Here is a 10,055-nt window from a genome sequence, read left to right as displayed (position 1 = left end):
GTTGCTATGTAGTTAGGGATGTCTGGAGATCTGCTCAGGTTTGATGGGAAGGCAAAGACTTTGCATACTCTGACATGTGGAAATTAAATACTGCACCTCAATCATGCCCAGTCAATAGGGGTCCAAGTTCCCAGACTCCCCTAAAGCCCTTTGCAAGATGTCTAGGGCGTAGTGCCATAGAAATGGCCTCCACGTGTACAGATTTGGATTGTGCCCATTCTCTGTCCCAATCCCTGAGCTATCACCAACCAGTCACAGTTCTCTGAGGTCTGCGTTTTTGGTGGCACAGGCATGGGTATGGAGACCAACATTTGATAAATGCCTCTGTCTCTTCATACTTGAGGCAAGTACTACAGCTTACCCCTGTTCTTATGGGGAGTCACTGTCTGTTCCCAGTGGTAAGAGCACCTTAAGGAAATAAAATTGACATCTTTCTAGGAGAGGTCAGGTTGAAAATATATGAAACTAACCTTTTATTTTGGCATTTTGAATCAACAGGATGTGGTCATGACTTGAGTCCTTTCCTAATGTCACCTGTATGGCCAAAAATAAAACAGTCATTTTTGGTATACTGTGTATCTAGGGTTGGCACAAGACCCGCCATGGGCCATATTATTTTTCTACTCTGCGTGCTGCCCCCACCCCAAGTCCTGGGGATTGTACCCAGGGGTGCTGTACCACTGAGCCACGTCCCTAGCCCTTTGTTTGTTTGTTTGGAGATGGGGTCTTGCTAAATTGCCCAGACCTGCTTCAAACTTGTGATCCTCCTGCCTCAGCCCCCACCAAATAGCTGGGATTCCAGGCATATGCCACCACATCCAGCTGGGCTGCATCCCAGAGGTCATTTATGCAGAGATCTGGAGAGCTTGTACTGTCTTTAGAAATGCTCTTGCGTGAGTAATGTCTCTGCAGGGTATTCCCTTAAGCCTGACACTGCCCCCCCCCCTGTCTTTTTTTTTAGCTTCTGGTGACTGGAAAGATGAATGCTCATTTACTAAATGTCAACAACATGCTTTTAAACTGAGCAAGTGTCTTCCCAGCCCTGCGCCTAACAAGGTGACAAAATCAGTGGAGATAAAGGCTGGTGTTGAGGTGTGAGGCTGTAGGCCATCTTGTTATTTTCTTCTTTCCTTCAGCTACCCTGGAACCTGGCAGTAGCTCCCTAGCTCCCACCCACCCCTGGACCAAGGGGACTTGTTAATGGGTATTTAAGCCCTTGGTTTTAAACTCACAACAGGACAGACCTCCATTAATCCCAGAAGCCCCTGGACTGCACAACCAGAGATGCACTCCAGAGAGACAGAGACATGGAGATGATGTCCCAGGGTCCCCAGGCATGACAAGTGACAGATGGCAAAAGGGAGGGTCTCCTGGATTCCTGAGAGCCAGTTTTTCATGTAATCATTTGAGGTAGGGAGGGCAGAGGTAAAAGAAAAGTTGTGACAGGTCAGGTGGTGACCTGGAAAAGCACTTCCCAGTGGCTCAGGAAAGAGCCAGCTGGGTGCTCTGGGAGAATCCAGAGCCACAGGTTTGGTGGACACCAGCAGAAGGGCCATCAGTGGGTCTTTGCCACCTAGCATTTTTGTGTGGTCTTTTGGAGCATAGTCAAGGAAAAAAAAAAAAAAGAGCATTTTATTTCCTTTGTTACTGACCTGCTGAATAAAATAAACTGACTTTTTTTCCTCTAAGAGAATTTTTCCTTCCAAGGAGAGGCCTATAATTAGAGAGTGGGAGAGCCAGCAAGATCTTGAAGGTGAAGGGAGGTGACTGGGCGGTGGCTCTCAGGGTACAGGCCTAGAACTTGCCTTTCCTGGCATGGACTCTTTTCTCTCTCCCAACTAGTCCTGGAGCCAGTGCCTTAAAAATGCTAATCAAATTATCTGGCTCTTTCTCTTGTTTTGGAGGAAAAGAGCTGCATGGAGGGGAGGGGAGGGGAGGAGAGCCGAGCCATTCTGTGGGACCGCTGGGAGTTTCCAGCACTGGTCCAGGCACTAGAATTATATTTCTCCTCCCACTTATTTATTTGAAGAAATTTTGAACAAAAAAAATCAGATAAATCATCTAGTTTCACCAGTTGTTCAGGCAGTTGCTCTAATTATACATATATCTATTTTCGCATATGTAATAGAAAATTTGACATGTTATTTATAATATGTAATTATATACAATTTCCATATTTGTATATATGCATTTTTGCTGAACGTTTGAGAGTTTACAGACATCCAGTTACTTTACCCCTAAATACTTTAGCATGCCTCTCCTAAAAATAAGGACCTCTCTTAAATAATCGTACCCCATTATCATACCAGGGAAACATCCATACAAAACTGTTATGGAATATACAGGTCAAATTTCCCCTGTTGTCTCAATGGTGTCCTTTTGAGTTTATGGGGTTACTATTTGAGATTGTAAACTGCTAGGTGTCAGAATTATCTCTTGCTTTCCTTTGAGTGCACAGTGGGAACCAGATCAATGCTGTGTAATAAAGAACTGATTTTTTTTCCATGAATATTCCCCAACTATGTGACTCACTGTTGAGTACATTCAGAATTTATTTTTTTGGGGGGGGTGCATACCAAAGATTGAACCCAGGGCACTTAGCCATATTTTATTTTGAGACTGGGTCTCCCTAAATTGCAGAAGCTGGCTTTGAACTTAAGATCCTCAGCCTCCAGAGCCACTGGGATTAAAGGTGTGCATCCTCGTACCCACTACATTTCAGAATTTCTTGACCTAAGAATACTGGCACTTTCTAGCAGTGACGTACAAATCTTCACTCACCTTATAGCTAAAGAGGTGCCATATGGAGTCTCCATGTCACCCCAATTCTGAAGTGCCCCCTCCTCTAGCAGCCACTTTCCCTCCTCTGTCTCCCCACTTCCTTCTCCCTGCTGGACTAAGAAATGTGCCCGGTTTCCCTTTCCTCCTCACCACTCACTTTTTATTTTGTTTTTGATACTGGGGATTGAAACCAAAGACACTCTACTGCTGAACCACTTCCCTAGTGCCACCCCACCCACCCACCCCCTTTATTTTTTTATCATGAAACGTGGTCTAAGTTTCTCAGGCTGGCTCAGATTTGTGATCCTCCTGTCTCAACTTCCCCACCTGCTGGGATTACAGGCATGTGCCATAGTGCCCAGAAAATTAGTTGTGTAATACACTTGTATTGAAGAAACAAAGCTGTGTTTGGAAATGCTCCTATTGATTACACAAATTACATTATCAAAATAATAAAAGAATGTTTAAAAGGTGTAAGTCACGGCTGGGGGTGTAGCTCATGCATTTGCCTAGCATGAGCAAGGCCCTGGGTTCCATTCCCAGTATGGCAAAAGGGAAGGGAAAAAAAAGTGACATGCCTAATCTTACCATATCACTTTGCATTAAGTTTCCTGTCTCTTTCCCTGTCTTGTCCACATTTAAATATGTTACCAAGACAGAATAAAAGCAGTTTTGTTTTCTGCAACAATTTTTAAGTTAAATAGAATAAGAAAAATTCATACCATCAATTTCTAAAGCCCTTAACTGGCCTAAATGACACCTTCGAGGAATCTGATAGTTTCTCTGCATCCTTGCCCTTAAATTTAATTTTCCTCAAGACCCAGAAAGAAGAGTGTAATAAATAGATGCTTCTGTCCATTTCATCGCCATCCCTCCCCTGCCATTTGGTGGGGCTTCATCCTGTGTCCTTCAGCTTTCGCTTTTGATGCCTCCGTTTCTGACAATGGTTTCTGTGGGTAGTAAGTATATTCCAAGAGCCAAAGAACCAAGTCACAAATGAACATTTGGAATCCAGACTGTTGCTGGGTGTGCCTGGCCGGTTCAAAGTCTGAAAAAACAGCCCTGGCTCATTCTTTTATCCTCCGTGTGCCAGTCTTTTCCAGTCCTGAGTCTGTGAAGTCATGGCTGTGGCAGCCCCCCTCCTCCACCATCATCTCCCCATCTCCTGATGGGGGAGGCGGGAGGCACAGGGCCCCTTGGGATGGGACCTGGCCTCATTTGACATAGACCCAGGAAGAGGAAGAGTGGTGCCTGGCCCAAAGTTCAGGTCTATGGCATCAAACAGCATCCTGCTCAGAAAACCAGGAACGGGTCCCTGTGCAGAGCCCTGCTGCACAAATGCCAGGCTTTCAGGCACAAAGATGTGTGACCCAGGCCCCTGTTTCCAGGGGAACACAAAACAAATATACATAGAAGGATAACTGGTGACAGTGCTAATCAACGTTGTGTGGCAAATGAGAAATTATACAGGATCAGGAGAGACATCTTGGGCTGAGGTGGCAAGAGAAAGCTTTGTGTAGGAAGCCAAGCCTCAGAGGAAGCTGGGTGGCGGTGTAGAAGGTGTGTTCTAAGGTTCATGGGACCCCGAATAGTCTGCTGAGGCACTTGTGAAAAGTGCAGATGTTTTGCTGGGTACAGTGGCACATGCCTATAATCCCAGCGGCTCAGGAGGCTGAGACAGGGGATTGCAAATTCAAAGCCAGCCTCAGCAACTTAGTGTAGCCCTGTCTCAAAATATAAAAAGAGATGGGGATGTGGCCTAGTGGGGATGTGGCTTAAGCACCCCTGGGCTCAAACCCTTGTACCAAAAAAATAAATAAAGGTAAGTGCAGATGCCTGGCACCCCACAGATCTCTTGAGAACAAGACCAGTCTCTGGGAGAAAAGCCAGTGGGCCAGTGATGTGTTGTTTTCAAGTTTCACGGTGACCCTAAGCCCCTGATTGATAGGAGCTGCAGGGACCAGTGAGGCCCAATTGACTGGACTGTTAAGTGGAAAGTAGAATGGGTAGCATGTGTGTGGTGGTGGTGGAAGTGAAGTGACCCACTGTTTTTTATTGATGCTTTCGTGTACTAGAGGCTAAGTTAAGCATTTATCATACTTTTATAATCCCCACAACAGCCCTGACCAAGTCCAAATATTAACCATCTGCTTTCCAACAGGATGAACTGGAGGCTCAGAGAGATTAAGTGACCTACTCAAAGTCTCACAACCAGTAAGTGGTGGATCTGGGATTTCAGTGCAGATCTGTGAAACAGAAAGGAGAGTTCTGGGTTGTGGACACACAGAACTATCACTGAATGACTCAAGAAGTCAAGTTAATCTTGGCTTGGCTATTCATGCTCATTGGAAAAGAATTATTCATGCCCATTTATGCCAAATTCATTTCTTTTTTATGAAAGTCTGAATAATCCGTTGTACTTTTTGGCCAGCCTCTCAGTGATCTGGACCCATCATGGACGACTAGTCCTCTAGACTATACACTCTGTGCAGACAAGCTCAGAGCTCCCATTTTCTCCTCAGCCAGAGAAAGTTCTGAAAAGATTTTTCTCTCCTCATGGTAACTGGCCCAAATAGCCCTGAGGACTTTATCCTATTTAATTCCTCTCAAAAAAAATAAATAAATAAAACTGACTCTCATAAGGAATCCTCTGGAGGAGGTGATAGCTGGGATAGTAGAGCTCATGTCTTTCCTGTATGTCCAAAACACAAGCAGATTTTCTCAAACCCCTTGATTGATAGCCCAAGTCTATTTTGCTTGAAAGGCAAGCCAAGGGCCACCATGGCTTGTGACCTGTGATGCCACAGACCTTGGAAACAGCAGCCCTCTGACAGGTACAAATGCAGCCTCTGCTTTACCCAGTGGAGCCTCTGCTTTACCCAAATGCAGCCTCTGCTTTACCCAGTGTCCAAGGTCTTGGGACAGAAACTTCAAGGTAGCACCTGGGAGATTAGTTGAATCTGAGGGCTGCTTTGGAGCTGGAAATATGGGGCATCTCAGCATGCTGCAGCAGGCATGGGGATATGTCCACAGGGCACATGCCACAGCTCTTAGAGGAAGCATGGGCCAGGGCATTGCTTTGCTTGTCCTGCAATCTGCCTGCCTTTCCAGATTTGGCCTTGTACTGTGAATCCTATGAAGGCAGGACTGTGCCTGTTCTGTGGGCGAGCAGCAGGGCTTTGTTGGGTTACTCCTTCTCCGCGGCAGGGGGCCAGGTTCAGTGTTCACTGCGCAGGAGGCATCAGAGCTCTGTAATTCCTATCATCTTTGGTGGGTGCCTTGGGAACTTTGGACTCCCTCTGCATAGAGAATGCAAATTGCCACTTGGTTTGATGACCTGTAATTAATCTTATCTCAGTGTTCAACCCATACTTCACGCTGGGGTTTTGTTTTGTTTTGGAAAATGGAAATCCAGTATCCTGAGATGTGAATTCATTTTACTCTTGACACATGAAGTCAAAGTACAAAATTTCTATAGTGTCCAACAGAAAAACAGAGTCAACGGGCATTTCCAAGGGGCTAGGTGGTTTTATGACTAATCGTCATAATTACTCCTTCGGTTACTGGTTCCCCTGGCTACAGAGACAGTTGTGTGGAAACAGGAATGGAGATTTGATCAGAAATTTAAATAGAATAGAAACAATTCTCCCCCCAACCCCACAAACTCATGGGAGGGAATAGAGTAAAATAGCCGAGAGGAAGCTGGAGTGTGAACAGAAAGTTAATCATGACTGTCTTGGGGTCTACTGCACCACTGAGCTGAACCCCTCAGGTGTAGAAACCTGGGAGAAGGTCAGGTTGCTGTCCCACACTGCCTTGGGTATCATGCACCATTCACAGCCTGTCCCCTGCTTCAGCCTGGGGCTATAGTGTCCATTCAAGTTTCAAAGGAAAGCTTCTGGGGCTTTTTCTGGCCCTGGAAAAACTCAAAAGCTACCTGGAGGAGGTCACATTTATAATACTGACCTCCTTTGCCATCTTCCTACCCAGCAGGATAAAAATATCTTTTAAAAAAGAAAGGTTTCAAGAATGCATTCAGAAACCTTCTTATCAACTCATACTTCTGAATACCTGAGCCGGTCTGCTCTCAACCATTGTTATCTGCTGGTCTGCGTAAAAATGGCCTGTGAGGGTTCAGCAGAATCACAAAACTGGGAAAGGAGTCCAGGCAACACAGCTAGTAAGGAGCCTGTTGACAGAAAGGGGCCCAGGCCCGTGTCCTCTGCTCCTGGCCCATTAGGAGTTTGTCTCCTTTAACTGGGAGAAGAAGGGAAATGAAGAAAAGGAGATGTGTGTTTCCTGTTTGGTGGTTTCAAGGGACTAACTTTTTTTGTATCCCAAATTCTGTGATCAAGGATGAGAGCACAGTAGGAAAACCCCAGAAAGCAGAGCTGAACAGGGAGAGCCCAGTGTTGGAGACAGGCAGCCTAAAGTCATGGGTTGCCTGAAGGATGCTCTTAACAGGCATGATTTTTCTTATTTTTACCAAGTTAAAAAGTGCTGCGGGGTATTTCAGGAAACTGGCTCAGAACAAATAGAGGAGAGAGTATTATTCTTCCAGGAGCTGCTCATCAGAGTTGTGAAGCAATCAAGATCAGATGCCTTAGGGGGCTGAGGACCCTGGAAAACACACATTGCTCTCACCCTCATCCACCAACTCACATGTGTTTTCCACCCTCCCTGCAGGATGCCCTGAGGGAGAAAATAAATGAAATCTAGAACAAATGGTTTGGCTGCTAAGGAGGGAAGGTAATGAGTCACAGCTGTGACTGAGATGGACCATGTTTCCCCTCTCGGGTTTAAATGGGTGGAAAGTGGCAGTGTTGAAGTGGGAAGAAGTTCTTACAGAAAACTTCAGGGGATGGAGGAAGAAAGAGCAAGGCCTGGCAGGCTCTGTCAGCTGAGTGCCACCTGGCCACCTGTGGGAAAGCTCTTGATCCCTGCCACTGGGTCTTCAGGTTCTTCCATGTTTAGTGTGGAAAACATGTCCCTGGTGTAGGCCAGAGTGAGAACAGAGGCCTTCTCAACATCACCAAAGACTGCCAAGTTCAGGTTTAACTTGCCTATGTATTTAAGAAACCTTGACATCTCATCAACGCTCTCTTAAAAAAAAAAAAAAAAAAAAAATCCCTTGGCCTGGGAGGATGAGACAGTGTATGGCTAGTGATTTAGCTCAGTGATACAAAGTGTGTCTAGCATGTTCAAGGCCCTGGGTTCAATCCCGAAAGGAAAGAAAGAAAAAAGGAAGAAAACAGGTTTAGTTGAGGTCCCAAGGATGTGGAGAGAGGAGAGAGACTTCAGCAGCATGAACACAATGAGGTTTTCTTTCTTTCTTTTTTTTTTTTTTTTAAATTTGTTGTGGTTGCTGGGATGGAACCCAGAGCCTGCTCATGCTAGGTAAGCGATCTACCACTGAGCACCTCTCCATCATTTTTTATTTTAAGACAGAGACTCACTAAATTACCCAGTCTGGCCTCCAACTTGTGAACCTTCTGCCTCAGCCTCCTGAGTAGCTGAGATTACAGGTGTCCACCCCCACACCTGGCTTAGAATAAGGTTTTATTTAGATTGCTCTGTCAGAAGTTTATATTCTCCTCCATGATGTTTGCTCCCTTGAGTCGGGTGTGGTAGGTAGGCAAGGGCCAAACAGCTGGACAGGGTAGGACTTTTACCCACCTTACACACACACACACACACACACACACACACACACACACACCCTCACTACACAGAGCTGATTTATCTCTTATTGCTGTAGATATTTTTGGTAACAATAAATCCCTTTAAAATGTTTATTTTCCACTTTACAAATAAAAAGAAACCAAGGAACACAAAACCCTAATTACTTTCATCCCTTGGTGTTCATGTCTAATCTTTGCCAATATTTATGTCCATAGTCATCACTGTGAAGTTATTACTTTGTGTTCTAATTTTCAACTGTTTTTATCTTTTTTTTTTTTTTTTTTTTAACCAGGGATTGAACCCAGGAGCTTTACTACTGAGCTACATCTGCAGCTATATCTGCAGCTGGGTTTTTTTTTGTTTGTTTGTTTTGGTTTGTTTTTTTTTAATTTTGAGACAGGGTTTTGCTAAGTTGCTTAGGGCCTTGCTGAGTGGCTGAGGCTGACCTTAAACTTGCAATCCTCCTGTCTCAGCCTCCAAGTTACTGGGATTATAGTTGTGTTCATCTTATCTTCACATTTGTATGGGTAGATAAGTCAGAGTCACAGAAAGCCCCAAATAGGTAGGTAGGAGACATACACTTGCCATTTTTAGACTCTAGCCCTTCTCTCACTGTTGGATTTGGAAGGTTGATGTGGGATCTCTGCAGCAGAGATGTGAATAGTGCTTACTGTCCATTTCTACAAAGGTATGATATGATCTAAGGAGAAACATGTTTCAACTTCCAATCTGTTTCAAAAGTTTGAAAGCTCAGGACTAGAAGAAACCAAGTGAGCCGGGAGGTCTTGGCTGCTTGCAACTTTATAATAGGTCATAGGTGTAAAGTCCAAAAGGGCTCAGATTTCTTTCTGCCCACATTGGCCATCTCAGACCTCAGTCCAGAGGAGAGTAGAGCTGCCTCCACTGCACCCTGGCCCCGGGACCTAAAAAGAAGGCATAGGCCACCCTGGCCCCATGGGGGCACACCAGCCTCAGTGAACTGCATGCTCTTCTCTCTGGCTCTCCAAGTGACAGGGAGCCTGCCTGCCCTGTCACTGTAGCAGAGTGACTAGGGGCTTGGCCACAAGAGTTGCTGGGTAGGTAGCAAGAAGATAAATGGTGAGCAGCGGAGCTATTACAGCCTAGTGAGACCTGCAGAGGCATAATGGGAAGGCCGAAGAGCCAAGCACCGTGGACTGCACACCAGAGGCCACAAGGATCTGCTTTCCAGACCTGGGTAAAGGAAGAGTGAAAAAGCCCCCAGCCAAGGATCTCAGGGTATTTCACTAAGTGTGGCCTTTCGCCTCTATCCTTTGCTCTTTGGCTTTTTAGATCATATCTAAACAAACTATGGAGTGAAATTCTGGCCCCCTCAAAGTGAAGCAAGTGCTTTTTCATAAGTAGAGCCTGGGTGAACATTGGTGATATGATTCTTTTTTTTTTTGTACCAGGGATTGGACCAAGGCGCACTTAACTACTGACCCACATCCCCAGCCCTTTTTTATTTTTTATGTGAAACGGTCTTGCTGAGGCTGGCTTTGCACTTGAAATCTGCCTGCCTCAACCTCCAAGCTGCTGGTCTTCCAGGTGTGTGCCACCCTCCCTGGATGGTG

This window comes from Callospermophilus lateralis, chromosome 11 (genome assembly GCF_048772815.1).
Source record: "Callospermophilus lateralis isolate mCalLat2 chromosome 11, mCalLat2.hap1, whole genome shotgun sequence".
Lineage (NCBI taxonomy): Eukaryota > Metazoa > Chordata > Mammalia > Rodentia > Sciuridae > Callospermophilus > Callospermophilus lateralis.
This window is presented reverse-complemented; position numbering follows the sequence as displayed.